Source organism: Bos grunniens, chromosome 9, assembly GCF_055505025.1.
Source record: "Bos grunniens cultivar Pamir isolate PY7600 chromosome 9, Bosgru_T2T1.0, whole genome shotgun sequence".
Lineage (NCBI taxonomy): Eukaryota > Metazoa > Chordata > Mammalia > Artiodactyla > Bovidae > Bos > Bos grunniens.
In genome coordinates this window covers 94,869,216-94,885,898 of record NC_141173.1, presented here as the reverse complement: position 1 = coordinate 94,885,898, position 16,683 = coordinate 94,869,216, and the positions used below count along the sequence as shown (strand labels likewise).

The 16,683-nt window shown below is 53.5% G+C and overlaps 1 long non-coding RNA gene across 2 annotated transcripts in view; it reads right to left on the bottom strand.

Annotated features, from left to right (window-relative positions):
- Positions 1-16,683, bottom strand: part of LOC147366394 (uncharacterized) — a 40,231-nt gene that overhangs the window by 2,423 nt on the left and 21,125 nt on the right. Inside the window, exon 3 of one of the 2 annotated variants that reach the window (XR_015133366.1) lies at positions 33-1,632. The exons of the other annotated variant lie outside the window; for it this stretch is intronic. This is a non-coding gene — a long non-coding RNA (uncharacterized LOC147366394). Of the gene's footprint in view, positions 1-32; positions 1,633-16,683 lie in introns of those variants that run through there. 2 annotated transcript variants of the gene reach the window in all.

The following is a 16,683-nucleotide window of genomic DNA, read 5'->3' as shown; positions in this document are numbered from 1 at the left end:
GGAGAAAATTATAATAGTACAGTTACCAGGACGCACACAGAGTTCAACTTTTCTGCCCAAGTATCAGAGTGATTCAGGACCTTAATTTATATTTTTATATAAGCTAGGTGACACCTTTTGCCTTTGGTGAGGCAAGATCACTTAACTAAAAAAGAAAACCATAGTAAAAAAAAAAAAAAATTCTATATAAATGTTCTTTGACAGAAGGGTAAAAGCCATTTTCAATAAGACTCCTCTAAGAACCTACATCAGGCAGACTGAGGAAGCTTAACATGTTTGTAGAACACCTTCTACCCGCTTACCTGAAAACCCTCCAAATTCACCTTCACGCCGCCCGACACTGGGGCTGAGGGGGAATGTAGGTCTGCAGCCTGACAGAGAACACAACGCCAGAGGACACAGCCGGGGCGCTGCCGGGAGCTCCGGCACGAGGGCCCACCGCGTGAGAAGAACAAGTGGACAAAACTAGCGTGAAAGCTTGGGTTTAACGTGCTCTGCCAAACTCTGCAGAGTCCCCTTGGCTCTGCCAACCTGGGTGATGGGAGGTGTTTCCTTCTATTCCTACCGTTGCCTTCTCCAGCTGTCCTTGTCGGGTCTGTTTGCCTCTGCTTGCTACGCTGAGGGAAACCCGAAGGGTGGACAGCCTCACCTGGACCACCGGGACACTACTGAGCAGTGACAGGCCATCACCGCCGCCATCACCGCCGCCATCACCGCCACCACCTTTGCCTGTATCCTTTCACTGCCCTTCAGTCGCAGTGGCCACAGCTAATTAGAGATCCTTCGGCTGGGATAGAGGTTAAAAAACTAAATTCTAGTAGTAAATCTCATGCGAAGGGAAAAATAAGACCTTGTCACAAAAATAAGAATTATAACCCCATGGACTGTAGTCCACCAGGCTCCTCTATCCATGGAATTCTCCAGGTAAGAATACTGGAGTGGGTTGCCATTTCCTTCTCCAGGGGATCTTCCTGATCAGGGGTCAAACCTGGACCTCCTGCCTTGCAAGCAGATTCTCTGCCATCTGAGCCACTAGGGAAGCCCAAATTCTAGTAGTAAATCTCATACAAAGGTAAAATCAGACCTTGTCAAAAAATAAGTGAGGAAACCCTGCACTCTGAGCTTCTCTTACGCCAGCCGTGATTCTCTTTTTCATAGTCTCACTACGCATGATGGTAGTAAAATATCTGTAGAAACAGCACTTTAGCAAGTCTTCCAACTCCCTGTTTAAAGGGAGACTTTTCTTCGACACTAAAGGATGAGACAGGCTCCACCGTGGGGGCTAAGAATGCAGGGCAGGCGGGATCCCTGTGTTGGTGTCACCAGGATTAATTACCAAAGGCCATGTTTTTGTGAATCTAGAAGGAAGCACCCCACAAGTTTTATCCGGGCTCATCTCGAGTTGGAGGCGGGTGGCACGTCGCCCTGCAGGTCGGGCTCTAACTCAACAGAGCCCAGGTTCCCCTGTGCCTCCACACATACCTTGTAGAGAATGGGACCTGTCCAGGTGTGATGTCTCTGATACGTCTACTGATAATGAGTTGTGGGTAGCGTCCAGAATCTTTGCAGGAGAGCATCTGCTTCAACTTCTCAACGGTCCAGGTTATGACCGAAGGAGCAGGGAGGGAAAGGCTAGTTAAAAAACACAGGGTCAGGGGACGCTGGAGAGACATTTATATCCCTGATAGCAAGGCATGTATTCATCCTTGTGGAGTTTCTTAAGCCCTTAGTGAATATAGGATGTGAGGGAAGGAGGAAGTGGGAGAAAGGAAGCAAAGGCAGGAAGCAAAGAGGAAGGAAGTAGGGGAAAGACGGAGGCCGGGATGAAGCAGAGAGAGAGGCGGGGAGGAGGAGGCCTTCCTCGCCCGGAAGGGGGCCCACGAGTCCAGGGCCTACACGTCCAGCTCCCGAAGAAGCGGACACCTGCCTTCTCATCCACATTTACTCAGCCACCAACATGAGAAAAGACGAACACCTCAGAAACTGACGACCAACCAGTTTCTGAAGCAGATCCTGGGCCCTTGCTGGGGTTTCCAACTCCCAGTCCTAGGACGAGACAGTCCAGAGATGAAAAATTAAAAAGCAAGATACTAATGTCTTCACCAGCTCTGAATTGCAGGAAGGGACAGAGGAAGAAAGGCCTGGAAGCCCAAGTGTCACTCAGGGTGACCTCATGTCCAGTCTGGCTGGGGTAGCACCTGGTCAGGCTCCCAGAGGTGTGACTGGGGAGCATTCTCCCTGAAGACAAACCATCTCAAAAGCAAAAAGATCCCTGCGACTTCTCACTTCACTTTAGAAGCCTCACTCTTCCCGTTCGCTGGCAACGTCATCTAGAAACAAGGCGCCTTCCTCCTGTCTGGGGCAGAGAATTTTATTTTGCAGCCAGAGCCCGAGGGCAAGTTCTGAGAGTCCTGAGAGCAGGAAGGGCACAGAGCAACGTGGGCTTGGACACAAGCGCAGCACTGCCCACTGAAGCAGTCGGGCAGAAACCAGCCCACCGCCCATCTCTCTGTGAGCCTGGTGTGCCCTGGAAAGGGGTCCAGTAATTCTCCCTAATCCACCCAACTTGTGCCTCTGATGTAAGCTTTGGCAGTTCACCTGACTTTTACACTTGTCGCTAAATCGTTCTGAGCCGTGGGCCATCACACGCTAATTAGCCAGCATGACAAGCCCGCGGGTCAGCTGGTCTCCCTGGGTTGTGTGTGACAGAGGTGCGGGGCGTGTTAGACAGGTTCGGGCTGGCAGGTTAATATCAGCCCTTCCGGCATCAGCGTGTCATGCCGCACTCCGTGCCTGGGCTTTAAGGACTGAGATTAAAAACCATTCTCTCAAATCCACCACAGGCTGACAGTATTACGGGCCCTGAACTGTTCTGGCCGCATGCAATGACATTATTCTCTGTGGTTCCAAACTTCTAAATCACCTGCTCTTAGTACCCCAGGAACTATGCCACCCGCTCTGGTCATTGGTCACATCCAGTGGTGATCAGTGACAGGGCAGGCCCAGGGCTGGGTGGCAGCATCCCTGAGCTAAGTGGAGGCAAGGTTTCCCTGGTGGTCCAGTGGTTAAGAACCTGCCTGCCAACGCCGGCAACATGGGTTCGATCCCTGGTCCGGGAAGATCCCACATGCCTCGGAGTAACTAAGCCTGCGTGCCACAACTACTGAGCCCACTCACCCAGAGCTCATGCCCCGAAACAAAAGAAGTCACTGCAGTGAAAAGCCCGCACGCAGGAACTAGAGAGCAGCTCCCGCTCCCTGCAACTAGAGATTACGTTTAGTCGTTCAGTCGTGTCCGACTCTTTGTGACCCCATGGACTGTAGATGGCCAGGTTCCCCTGGCTACGGGATTCTCTAGGCAAGAGTGCTGGAGTGGGTTGCCATGCCCTTCTCCAGGGGATCTTCCCCACCCAGGGATTGAACCCAGGTCTCCCGCATTGCAGGTGGCTTCTTTACTGTCTGAGCCACCAGGGAAGCCCTAAGTAAACTAGTGTTCAAATGCTAAGTTAACAACACAAAGGCTCTTCAAATACTGCATACAATCACCTAATAACCAATAAATTTAACGAACTGGGTTGTGAAATTACCCATCAGTGCTCTGCTGGAGCTGGCCTGCAAAGTGAGGCCGGTGGGTATGTCTCTCTAACTCCAAAGTTTAATTACCATCAGACTGGTAGCTGAAATCAGCCATGCTGAGAGTATTAATATCACAAGTATCAGTCAGCACTACAGAACAGGGCACTTTTTCACGAGAGAAAAGCATTCACCAGCACAATATATGACCAGCACATCTTGGTCATATAGTCATTTGTTCAAATATACCACTAGAGAAAGCCTGAGCCAAGCAACGCAGGCCCAGTGCAGCCGAAAGCGAACAAACAGGAGGAGGAGGCAGGGAGCTCTGAGCGCCCGTGTGTGTGTGGTCTGCCGCGGGAGACGTTCCTAAACAGCACCTGGTAATGTGAGGTGCTCCCGATAAAGACGAAGCGCCTCCAGCTCCGCAGCAGCGCCCAAGCCACCCTTCTCCTCCCCCAGTCCCTCTTGGCCTCCGTCTTCTGATGCCCCAACACCTTCTCCAGCTCCTGGCCTTCCAGGTCCTCCTCCCCAAAACTGGAGGAGCACTCACTCCAACCGGGGGAGTCCTCCTGACCTCGTGGCTGGCAGAAGGTCAAGGCTGGGGGTGGGTGTCCCTAGTTCTGGGGGTTCCGAGGAAGTTTCTCTGGGTGCTTCAGCCCGGGAGCAGCCAGGTTCTCCCGGGGAGACTCGGCGAGCTTCCCAGGTGCCTCACGCCAGCCCCAGCCCAAGCCCTTTCCTCTCCCTGAACAAGGACCTGTGGCCCAGGGATCTGCTCGGTTGTCACCTCTTCTCAAGTGGCGCCTGTAACAGTCTGCCAGCACCTTCTCTTCTGTCTGAAGAGGGCTTGATTTGTCCTCAGCGGCCTGCTCTCCTAAGGCCTGTGCCCTTGACCCTGGCAAGGCCATGAGCTCAGCCCAGCGCTCTTTCCCCAGCTGCGAGCGGCCTTCCTGGCCTGGGGGATCAGTTCCCAACCCGAGTCCCTGTGCAGGGTCAGTTAGGGAGCGTGTCTGCAGTACCGTGACGGGCCAGCGAACATCTCTGCAGCAAACCTCATTATAAACCTTTATAGATGTCTTCACATCGCACTCGGAGCGGGAAGGGGAGGTCTGAGTCTCTTCCTTCTCCTCCTCACCCTCCCAGGCTCCCCTAGCCTCCCTGGCCTTAACCCCAAACCCAGGCCCTCCACTGACAGCTGGGATGACTGTAAGCAAATGACATGCCGAGGCCCGCTGTCTCCACCTCTAAAGCGGGTAGAGAAACTCCCCCGTCCATGTTGGGAGGGTTAAATGCTTGAGGCGGCGATCCGGCCCGGAGCACCCCACCCGTGCTGTGGAGGCAGCCAGAAGATCTGTGTCAGTCGTGAGCTCCGCCTCCCCGCTCCCCACGCACCCCTCTGCACCCCACCATATGCAGGCTGCTCCCGAGCCCTGGGCCTCCTGACCCTGCGCACCTCGTGGGGCCCCTCGGGCCTGGCCTTCGGAGGCCACACCTGCTGGTGAGCCAGACACTGCAGGGAATGGTCCCCTTCACCCCGGCGCATCCCTGAGCGCTCAGACCACCAGGCCTCTAAGCGGGGGACAGAGGAGACGCGACACCCCAGGTTCACCCCAGGGACCCTGCGGAAAGGAGGGCTCCTGCCCCTCAGAGCTCTGCGGGCACCCTGGTTCTCAAACCTCCATCAGCCCCGCACGAGAAGCACCCGATCACTGAGAAACCACAGGTTGGGTGTCCGTGGCTGGTGCGGGGTGGGCTGAGAATCTGCCTTTTCTAACAAGTTCCCGGGGTCGCTGACCCCACTGGTTCGGGGACCACCACCTGAGAACCATGGCCCTGTTAGTGTCTACCTCTGAGGATGGCTCTGGGGACAAAAGGTGTCTGTCACAGGAGAGCATCTTTGCTAAACAACCTTCTCGGGCACCTCTGACTCAGCTTTCACCCAACTGAGAAAAACCCGTCGCCTGGGCAGTCACCATCCGAGGCCCACCCTGTGTCTCCCCGCCTCTCTCGTCACCACCGATTCACTTCCCAGGCAGGACCTTGGCTCTCGCCCAGGCAGCAGGCGTGGGACGGGCACCTCCGCTCCCTGCCCCCGGGGGACACAGACCCCCACAAACGCAAGGGAGTCCTTCAGAAATAGACAGTGGGCACCTGGACATGTCTGACCCATCTCAGCCCCCAAGCTGTTTCCTGGGGAGGGAGACAAGGTCACAGTAATGTCAGCCTGACCTGAGTCCTTCCCCCACAGACCTGGGAGAACAGCCTGGAAGGGGTGGGGGGTGCTGTAAGCTGGGTAAGGAGGACCCAGGAAGGCGGACTTGGGGAAGGCCTGGCCGAGAGGGAAGTGAGTCTGCTTATAAAAGGCCTTGGCTGACCCCTGAGAAGCTGGGATACCACCTCTAAGCAATGGGGTGTCTGTGGGGTTTTCGGAGTTTGGGACGTTCTGAAACTGGCATTTCCTTTCAATCGTTCGTTCACATGAAGCACAATCATTAAGTGCCTGGTAGGTCCCGGGGGACACGATGGTGATTAAATAAAGAGCCCCGCCTTTGAGTACCGCCGGTTTACTTGGGGGGCGGGTGGTGGTGGAGGAGATGGCTCTTTCGACCATGGAGGATGGATGGAGGAAGAGACCTTGGCCTGACCCAGGGCGGCTCCTGCTCTCCGCTCAGCCCTGGCCTCACCTTGCACTGCCAGGGCCTTGCTTGCACACGTGTGTGGACAACCAGACGACACCCGGCACCCTACTAGCCCCAGGGGCATGAATACCTGTGGGGCAGGCTTCTCTGGGAAGACCCAGAGAAAGACCCAGGGCCAGGTGGGCCCCCCTCCAAGCCAGGCCCTCCTGGAGCCGAGCGCTGAAGTCACCCTCTGCCCTCAGGCTGCAGAGGCCCTTGTCGCTGTCACCAAATGAACACAGGACTGGAGATGCTCTTGTGTCCCTTTGAGAACTAATACACCGACTGCGACTTTATTTTCTCCACCCAGACAATGAAACTTCCGCCAGGCTGCGTGTTTCCATCTTTGCTTTAGCTGCCCGGATGCTTGGCACCAAGTTCAACCTTGAGTCATAGCAATGTTATCACCTTCTTCCTCCTGCATGAGTTTCCAGCTTTCTATTTCCATCTTAGTGACCTTATTGTGCTTCCATGTCTTTTATTGGGAGCAGCCTCAAACCCTTTTCAGAAGACGATAGGGTGTAAGTTGTAAAAATTAACACTGCTGAAACCTTCCCATTGTTGCTTTCTTATTTCTGGACTATCTGAAGGCCTGACTTGGAGTCTGTGATAACTTCAACGCAAGATGTCTGGTGCACCGACAAGTTCTAAAATTTCTATTTCTGTGAAAGACCCTGGGCTGCTATAATCCTGGACTCACAACTGGGAACTTTTCAAGAGAAACTGGTTTGTAAGCATCATTACTTTCTGCATTGACTGCGTGCAGCACCTCACCCAAATCTGAAATCGGGGGATTATTCTTAGCTAGCCTGAATATCCCTGACTTCTCTAGGCACACTGCACTTGAAGTATTAATATCACCCCCTCCCTCAGCCACAGGTTCCTTCCAGAAATGGTTCTCCTTATTTGGCCTCGTTGGGTCTCCTCTCTGTGGCCTCCCCCAACACCCACCTGGGCTCCCCTGGTGAGATGGGACCTTCCTCATTTTCGGGGGCACATAAGCAAAGCACCTGCCACTTGCAGGGGCAACACTGATGCTAACTGTGGATCAAAGTTTGAGCTAGGAATAGCCTTCTTAAAAAGAATCTATAGCACTAAAATTTATAAAGTGCTGGCAGAAGTCTCAGCTGCAGAAAGGTCGGCTATGTGGCATGAGTCTCACCATAAACAACGTCATCACAAGTATTTACATACAAACATATGCATCTATTTACATGCAGTTCTTACTGGGTGCTGAGGTTCCTGTGATTTTGAAAATCTTTTTCACCCTATACAGCACTGATTTTTTTTTTCCCCAGTGACCGTGAATTACTCTTCTAACTAGATAAAAAGTGGAGCTTTAAAAAAAAAAAAGTACTGAGAATAAAAAAACGTTGCCCTGTGAACCTATTCGCAGGGCAGCACTGGAGATGCAGACCCAGAGAACAGACTAGGGTGGGGGCGAGGAAGGAGGCGGTGAGATGAATGGAGAAGGAGCATGGAAGCATGTACGCTACCACACGGAAAATAGACAGCCAGTGGGAATTTGCTGTATGACTCTGGGAACTTAAACCAGGGCTCTGCAACAACCCAAAGGCGTGGGAACGGGCGGGAGGTGGGAGGGAGGGGACATATATACACCTACGGCTAATTCATGTTGATGTCTGGCAGAAATGATTATTGTAAAGCAATCAATCAATTAAAAATAAATAGGTTGATCAAACCCCCCGAAAGTTCTCCAGTCCAGTTCCCAGGAGGGGAAGCAGAAATGCCCTGATGCCCTTTCTAGAATCAGAGCCCCCACCTCCCAAAGCCTGTCTTCAAGCCTGGCTCCTGCCTGCCCGGCACCTCTAAGATTAGATTAGATCTTCCCACATCCTCTCTGCCTCTGCAGTGCAGCCCAGGCTCCCTCCTGCCTGCCTGGTATGCCCCATGTGGATGAATCAGGTACAACCCCTGCCCCCAAGGTAAATCCAGTCCTAACCCCAGTACCCATGAAGGTGACTTTATTTGGAAACAGCAACTTTGTAGATATAATCAAATATGACTTGTGTCCTTATAAGACTAGGAGAAGGGACACAGATGTGGGGAAGATGGCCATGTGACCAGATTTGCGGGGGCTGGGGGCAGAGATTGGAGCCATACCTCTGCAAGTCAAGACGCCAAAGATTTCAGGGAACCCCAGAGCCTAGGAGGCAGATTCTCCCCCGAAGCCTTCAGAGGGAGCCTAGTGACACTCCGGACACCTGGATTTTGAACTTCTGGCCTCCAGAATAAATTTCCTCTGAGAGAATAAATTTCTTTCGTTCGAAGCTGACGCCGGAAACGGATACAAGGCCTGTATGCTCCGCACTGACATGCGTCCCATAGCCTGAAGCCCCATGCGCTACCGTCCCCATCCCACCGGGCTGCTCCCACCCCAGGCTTGCGGCCTCCCTGGTGGCATCTCAGGATGCGTCGGCTCCTAGGGGAGCCGGGCCCACGTCTGCTCCTCTGCCTCCCACGCCCTCCCTGCACCCAGCACGCTGCACATACTGGACAAACGTCCCCGTCTCAGGATATCTCAGCCTCTCCCGCTCTCCCACGAGGGCCATTCCTCCGAAGACCCGCCTACACCCCCTTCCCCAGTCTTGCCGCGTTTGTGTTTTCAGTGACTCCGCGGAACGCAGATTGCAGGCTGGATGGGACCGTGGGGAGGGGCCCTCCCGACCTGAGGCTGTACTTCACACTTCTCCCAGCAGAGGGCGGCCGAGCTCCGGCCCCGCCGCCGCCGCCGCCGCGCGTCGAGGTCTGCGGGCGCCGGGACCCGCCGCGGGGACACCCCGGAGCTGTCGGGGGGCCCGGCCCGCGCAGGGTGGGGCGGCGGAGCTGAGACTCTCATCTCGGGACACGGTGACCAGGACTCGGGCTCGTTCTACCTGGAGGACGGGCACCAGCCCACCTCGTGTCCCCGGGCCTCCCTTGCTTGCTCGGTCCCCTATTCCTGCTTCCTCCTCCCCTTCTGCGTCCACTCCCTGACCCTGGGCCACTGGGGCTCCGGGACCCAGGCGGCCCGGCTCAGACCCGCGTCCTAGACGCGTGGCCAGAGCCACATGGTCACACGCGCGCCCCCACCCCCACCCCATCCCAGGCGGCTGACAGTCCCCGAAGGCATGGTCCTCAAAGTCGTGTAGGGTCTTCCTCCCCAGGACCAGGCCTCCAGCTGCATCCAGAACCCGTGCACCCCGGCGTGCTCCCATTCCTTATCTGCAGGCTCCCTCTGCCCCCCAAGCCCCCAGGGCACCCCCTCATCCCCACTGTGGGTGCCCCTACCCTCCCCCCTCAAAAAAAAGTCTTAATGACCCGGATAACCATGATGCTGTGATCACTCTCCTAGAACCAGACATCCTGGGGTGTGAAGTCAAGTGGGCCTTAGGAAGCATCACTATGAACAAAGCTACTGGAGGTGATGGAATTCCAGCTGAGCTATTTCAAATCTTAAAAGATGATCTTGTGAAAGTGCAGCACTCAGTATGCCAGCAAATTCGGAAAACTCAGCAGTGGCCACAGGACTGGAAAATGTCAATTTTCATTCCAATCCCAAAGAAACGTAATGCCAAAGAATGTTCAAACTACTGCACAATTGAGCTCGTTTCACATGCTAGTAAGGTAATGCTCAAAACCCTTCAAGCTAGGCTTCAACAGCACATGAACCAAGAAATTCCAGTTGTACAAGCTGAATTTAGAAAAGGCAGAGGAACCACGGATCAAATCACCAACATCTGTTGGATCATAGAAAAAGCAAGGGAATTCCAGAAAAACATCTACTTCTGCTTCACTGACTACATTAAAGTCTTTGATTGTGTGGATCACGACAAACAATCGAAAATTCTTAAAGAGATGGGAATACCAGACCACCTTACCTGCCTCCTGCAAAACCTGTATGCAGATCAAGAAGCAATAGTTAGAACCTGACATGGAACAAAACTGGGAAAGGAATACATCAAAGCTGTATATTGTCACCCTGCTTATTTAACTTATATGCAGAGTACATCATGAGAAACGCCAGGCTGGATGAAGCACAAGCTGAAATCAAGATTGCTGGGAGAAATATCAATAACCTCAGATATGCAGATGACACCACCCCTATGGCAGAAGGTGAAGAGGAACTAAACAGCCTCTTGATGAAAGTGAAAGAGGAGAGTGAAAAAGTCCGTTTAAAACTCAGCATTCAAAAATGAAGATCATGGCATCCGGTCCCATCACTTCATGGCAAATAGATGGGGAAAAAATGGAAACAGTGACGGATTTTATTTACTTGGGCTCCAAAATCACTGTGGATGGTGACTGCAGCCATGAAATTAAGACACCTGCTCCTTGAAAGAAAAGCTACGACAAACCTAGATGACATATTAAAAAGCAGAGACATCACTTTGCTGACAAAGGTCCGTCTAATCAAAGCTATGGTTTTTCCCGTATTTGTGTATGGTTGTGAGAGTTGGACCGTAAAGAAGGCTGAGCACTGAAGAACTGATGCTTTAGAACTGTGGTGCTTGAGAAGACTCTTCTGAGTCCCTTGGACAGCAAGAAGATCAAACCAGTCAATTTTAAAGGATTGGAAGGACCATTCCTGAATATTCATTGGAAGGACTGATGCTGAAACTGAAACTCCAATACTTTGGCCACCTGATGCAAAGAACTGACTCGCTGGAAAAGACCCTGATGCTGGGAAGGATTGAGGGCAGAAGGAGAAGGGGACAAGGTTGGATGACATCACTGACTCAATGAATGTGAGTTAGAGCAAACTCCGGGAGATAGTGAAGGACAGGGAAGCTTGGTGTGTTTCAGTCCATGGGGTCACAAAGAGTCAGACACAACTGAGTGACTGGACAACAACTGCCCTCCCCACCCCATCGTCCGAGTCACAGCTGGAGGTGGGCACACCTGCCCAGCCACTGCCTCTTTGAGATCCCAGCAGTGTGTCTGGCAGTTTGGGTTTGATGTAACTTTGCCCAAGTGTTTGGCTTTTCTCTACTTTTTTGAGCGACTTTTCCCCCCCTTGCTGCCAGTAACTACAATGTTCAAGGCAGAAAAGAGAGAAGCAAGTAAGTGAACGCCTGAAATCCCAGCCTCCGTCAGTGTTAACATCTCGGTTTGGTGCCGCCACTGTGCCCTGTGTGTGTACACGTATTCTTTTTCCCAAACGGATCACACCCTCTTGGGACCTCTGTAACCTGCTCTTCCACTCGATGACCTTCAGAGCATCTCACCACCGAGGCTGCAGCTGAAAACGCAGCCGGGAGCCCCCAGGCCAGCGAGGGCTCCTTCTGGGAACCTCCGGGGAGCAGGAGTGGCCCAGGGCACCTGTCCCCCAGGCTGGCACAGCCCATGCCCTAGGTGGGTAAAGTTTCTACTAGGCTGCAGCTGCCTGGGGTCTGATTCCACTTTTTGAAGGACCTCCCATTCCTGCCCCCTTTTCTTTGGCCCTGCCTATCTTTGAGTAGAAACACTTCTGCCCTTCTCTCTCCTGTGACTAAGTTTGAGAAACAAAATGAATTGGTATCCACACACGAAAAAACACCATTCTCCTTTCTGCATCCAGTCTGGAAGGATGGGCCTCTAGAACAGTGGTTCTCCACGTGGGGAGGGGTGGGCGGAAGCGATTCTGGCCCCAGGGACCTTTTGCGATGTCTGCAGACACCTCTATCCTGACTCGGGGGCTGCTACTGGCACCTAGTGGACAGAGGCCAGAGATGCTACTGAACAGCCCGCATGCGCAGGACAGACCCAGGCGTGGAGGCTTAGCCACCCAAAGGCCAACAGGACTAAGCCCTGGACTCCTGCTCCAGGTGGTCCTCAACACCCTCCTCGGGGCCCAAGAGCCTGGCGGCCTTGATTGGCCTGAAGTCCCACCTGAGAGGCCATGGCCGTGACTGGTCACTGCTCGGCCTGTCTGTTCAGCCAGGACATGAAAGGGCTGGTGACAAAGAAAGGCTGAACGGCAAGTCTGCTGAGTGATGGGGCAGAGGCGGGGGTGGGGTGGGCTGGGGGGGCTAACTTGGTAGCTGGCAGGCCCCGTTTTTCTCAGTCAGGGATTCAGATGTTTCCTGAGCTGCTGGGGGGAAATCACTTTCAAGGTGATTCGGGACCACCTGCAATTCACCCCTTTTGACTGCAGACTCCCAGTGTGTTAAGAGCCCAAGGGAACCTGTTATTGTTCAGTTACTAAGCCGTGTCCGACTCTTTGCAACCCTATGGATGGCAGCACGCCAGGCCTCCCTGTCCCTCACCATCTCCTGGAGTTTGCCCAAGTTCATGTCCATTGAATCGGTGATGCCATACAACCATCTCATCCTCTGTTGCTCCCTTCTCCTGCCCTCAATCTTTCCCAGCATCAGGGTCTTTTCCAATGAGTTGGCTCTTCGCATCAGGTGGCCAAAGGATTGGAGTTTCAGTTTCAGCATCAGTCCTTCCAGTGAATAGTCAGGGTTGATTTCCTTTAGGATGGACTGGCTGGATCTCCTTGCAGTCCAAGGGACTCTCAAGAGTCTTCTCCAATACCACAGTTCAAAAGCAAGTCTTCAGTGCTCAGCCTTCTTTATGGTCCAGCTCTCCCATCCGTACATGACTGCTAGATGAACCATCGTTCTGACTAGATGGACCTTTGTCGTCAAAGTGATGTCTGATCTGACCATCTCATTTTCCAGGTGGGATGCGGCCCCCTCTCCAAAGCCTGGTACCTTGGTTTCTGAACTTACAGAGGGCAGCTTCTCCCCACCAGGCCTCACCCGTCTCGGACTCTTTCACTGCATCCCTCTCGAGCCAGGGACACCCCGTCACAGGTGAGGACACGGAGGCTCTGACTCCAGGTGACTCACCTGAAGCCACACAGCAGGAGGGCAGGAGGACTTCGACCCAGGTTCCTCTCGGCCTAGAGCAGACCAGGCCGTGGGCTCCTAGACTCGACTGCTCATGGAATCACTGGGGCGTCTGAACGTGCTGTTGCCCAGGTCACCCTCCAGACCCCGATTTAGTTGGTCTGGGGGCCATGTGGGTACCGAGACATTCAAACGCTCCCCAAGCATCCCGCACACAGCAGTTAGCGAGCCCTCGGGCCACATGCTCGGACCCACACCCAACCACCCAGGTTAATGTTGGGGTGTGATGGCGTGGGGCAGAGGAGGAGCTGATTCAAGAAGTCGTGAGATCTCTGAATGTCTTCTTGGGAAAAACCCATATTTGGCGTCTGGAACCCTCAGGGTTGGCTTCAAATGGGCTTACTTGCCCCTTGAATGCTGAGGCTGAGGTCAATTTTCGGCCTGTATTTTCTGGCTGCTTCTTTCTTCCTGGATGTTCAGAGAATCAAAAGAACAGCTGAATCCGTACCTGCGGTCCACAGGGTGAGGCTCGCCAGCCAGCCCAGATCTGCGAGGGCACCGGGAGATGCCACCCGGGGTTTAGGGGCTTCAATTCAAGGGGGCCACTCCCAGGGATAGTTGCATTTTTAGCAGAGACTCTGGTTGGATAGCATCACCGACTCAATGGACATGAGTTTGGGTAAACTCCGGGAGTTGGTGATGGACAGGGAGGCCTGGTGTGCTGCGGTCCATGGGGTTACAGAGTCAGATACGACTGAGCAACTGAACTGAACTGGAAAACAGAAAACCTTTTTGACTAACATGTCAGAAGGCAGCATTCTGGACACCAAGAGGCCAGAGGGGACATGAGCGGTGAGAGCAGTAGCTGCTGCTGCACCCCTGACCCCAGTCCTCCCCAGACTTCATCCAAACTTATCTGTTCACTCCTTTTTAAAAAACAAGTCTCAGGTCTGAGACAAGGAACAAACATGTCATGAAGCTGTAAGTGGCTCCTCCTTCCCTGGAGCTGGACATAGGACCTGCACCTCTGTTACAGAGCACGTGGGCATGCAGATGCTCATAAAATCCTCCCAGCAATCCCGCCAAGCACGTGTGATGATCGGCATCTTGTAGATGAGGCTGCTAGGACCTCGGGGGCCTCAGCTGGAGCTAGCAAGCAGGCTGCTGACTCGGCTCCTCGCCTCCCACGGCCTCAGCGGGCAGCCTCCTTCCCGGGGGTCTTTGTTGTGTCTGGAGACAGGTGTGGGCTGTACCACCATGCCCCCACTGCCCCTGGAGCTCCTTGGCCCCCTCACGGTCCCCTGTCCTGGGCCTCTCTGTCCCTGGGCCTCTCTGCCCTGCTCCAAGGTCATTTCAGTCACCTTTGACCTCCCTGTTTCCGCTGTTCTTGAATTGCTGGGCCAGCACCCTCACCCCTGCACCTAGGGAAGGTTATGTTTCTTTTACTTTGAAATTTCATATTTTCCATGTAAGTGCCCCTCATCCACATCTCTGGGCCAATCGATTGCCTCATAACACTACTTTTCTCAGCTGGTCAAATGACCTTGGTATGTCTTCAGCTCTCCATCGTATTTTAGTTTTATTCACATTCTTCAAGCCCTACACAGGGCAGGAATTTCTACACAGAAAGGGCTGATGCATTCAGCAAGTGCATGTGTGTGTCTGTGTGTGTGTGTGTGCGCGTGCATGTGTGCGCATGTATGTGGTGTGTGTGTGCAGAAGTGTGTTTTCATCTACTGGACTGAGTCTCAAGTGTGGTTCCTGCACCGCAGCAGCCGCGGCATCACTGGGAACCGGTGAGAAGTGCAGATCACGGAGCCGCACTCCAGCCTACTGGCTGGGAGACTCAAAAGTCTACATCTGAACAAGCCCTCTGGGTGGGTCTCTTGTTTGATAAGGTCTGAGAACCACTTATCTTCACAATCAATCAGTTTTTAAAAATCTGCTCCCTAAGAAACTTATGATTTGCTCTGTTAAGATGGAAACATGAACAATAAAAGCTTCGATCCTGTCGCAGAGGGGTCAGTAGGCTTTTTTCAAATTTAACTGATAAGACATGTTTCTGCATGTGCATGCATGCACACACACACGCCCATGCACATTTTTTCCAACCTTATCATGTTGACCAAGAGGTTTGTTCCAGTTTCTCATGGTTTGGAAAAACCCGAACAAACCTCTTGGCTAGCCGAAGTTTTTAGAGCCCTCCCCACTGGCTCTTACTCCTGGGGACATTCAGTCACTGAGAAAAGCAGGTCTGGGCCTTGTTATTTTACACTAACATAATTCAGAGAGAATGGCTGAAGAAAGCCAATAATTAAGCCATGGGAATAAAGCTGCGATGGTGGAATTTTAGGCCTCGGGGTGAGGGGGTGGTAGTGATGGTGGAGGTGATGGGGATGGTGGTGAGAGCAGCGGCAATGGAGGTGAAGGTTTAGATGGTGGAGGTGATGGGGATGGCGGTGAGAGTAGCAGCAATGGAGGTGAAGGTTTTGATGGTGGAGGTGATGGTGGCGATGGTGATGGAGGAGGTGATGTCAGTGTCCTTGGGTTGGAGGGATGGGTGCTGCCCTTACTTCCAGCCTCTCAGATCAAATTACCTGCTTCCCCGATGCCTCACCCCAAAAGTCCGCCCTGTGTGTGCCGTGGTGTGCACCACGGTGTGTGTGCTTAGACTCATGTGAGCACGTGTCTGGCCACTCTGGCTTTAGTGCCTCCAAAGTTTACAAAACCCCTGAAGCTTTAAAATAACAAACAAGGGTTAAACCACTTGCATCCTCCAAATTAGAAAGAGTAAATGAACCACCCAGCTGCAGCTACAGGCAATTAATGGGACTCAGAGAGGGCTTCGCTGCAAGATAATGGAAAAGCTGATTATAAACGAGCCAGGAGGAGCGAGGGAGGTCAGAGCGGTCCCCGAGCTCTGGAGGAGCGGCCAGCGCTCAGCTCGCCCCAGGCCTCCTTCCACACCGGCCTCCACGCCCGGCTGCCTGCCCAGGGCCCACTCGGGGCGGCTGGGGTCGAGGTCGGGGAGGGCTGGGGCCTGGCCTATTTGAGCAGCCCCGGCAGCCTCAGAAAGAGAAAGCGACTGTAAATAAACGTGGAGAAGGGCAAGGAATCGAGGGCAGGAAGGGAGACAGCAGGAGGGAGGCTCCCCGGGAGAGCAGCCTGGAAGCAGGACTCCTGACCTAGAAAGACGGCAGTGGAGGAAGCAGGGAGACTGTACAGCACGTGCGGGTCAGGAGGCGGTGAGGGGCCCCTTCCCTCTCCGCCCCGAGGAATCTCAGCACCCCATCTGCAGATCGCCTGCGGTCCCGAAGCCCGCTCACCCCCCCAACCCCTTGCAACTTCATATTCTAGTCTTGATTTTTTTTAAAGTCATTTTTCTGGGTCTCTTCCATATCTAGACGAAATGCTGTTTGCTTTCTTATATCCTGCCGCAATTCTTTTCTAAAAACTAGTCGGAGTGTGCACGCACAGATGCACAGAAGCCTGCCGCACGTTACACCCTGAGCTCCTGTTGGGAGGTGACCAAGTTCACCAGGCACGCGGGGGTTCGGCTGTGAGCCAGAGCAGTCTTCAAGCACAGGCTTTCTTCTT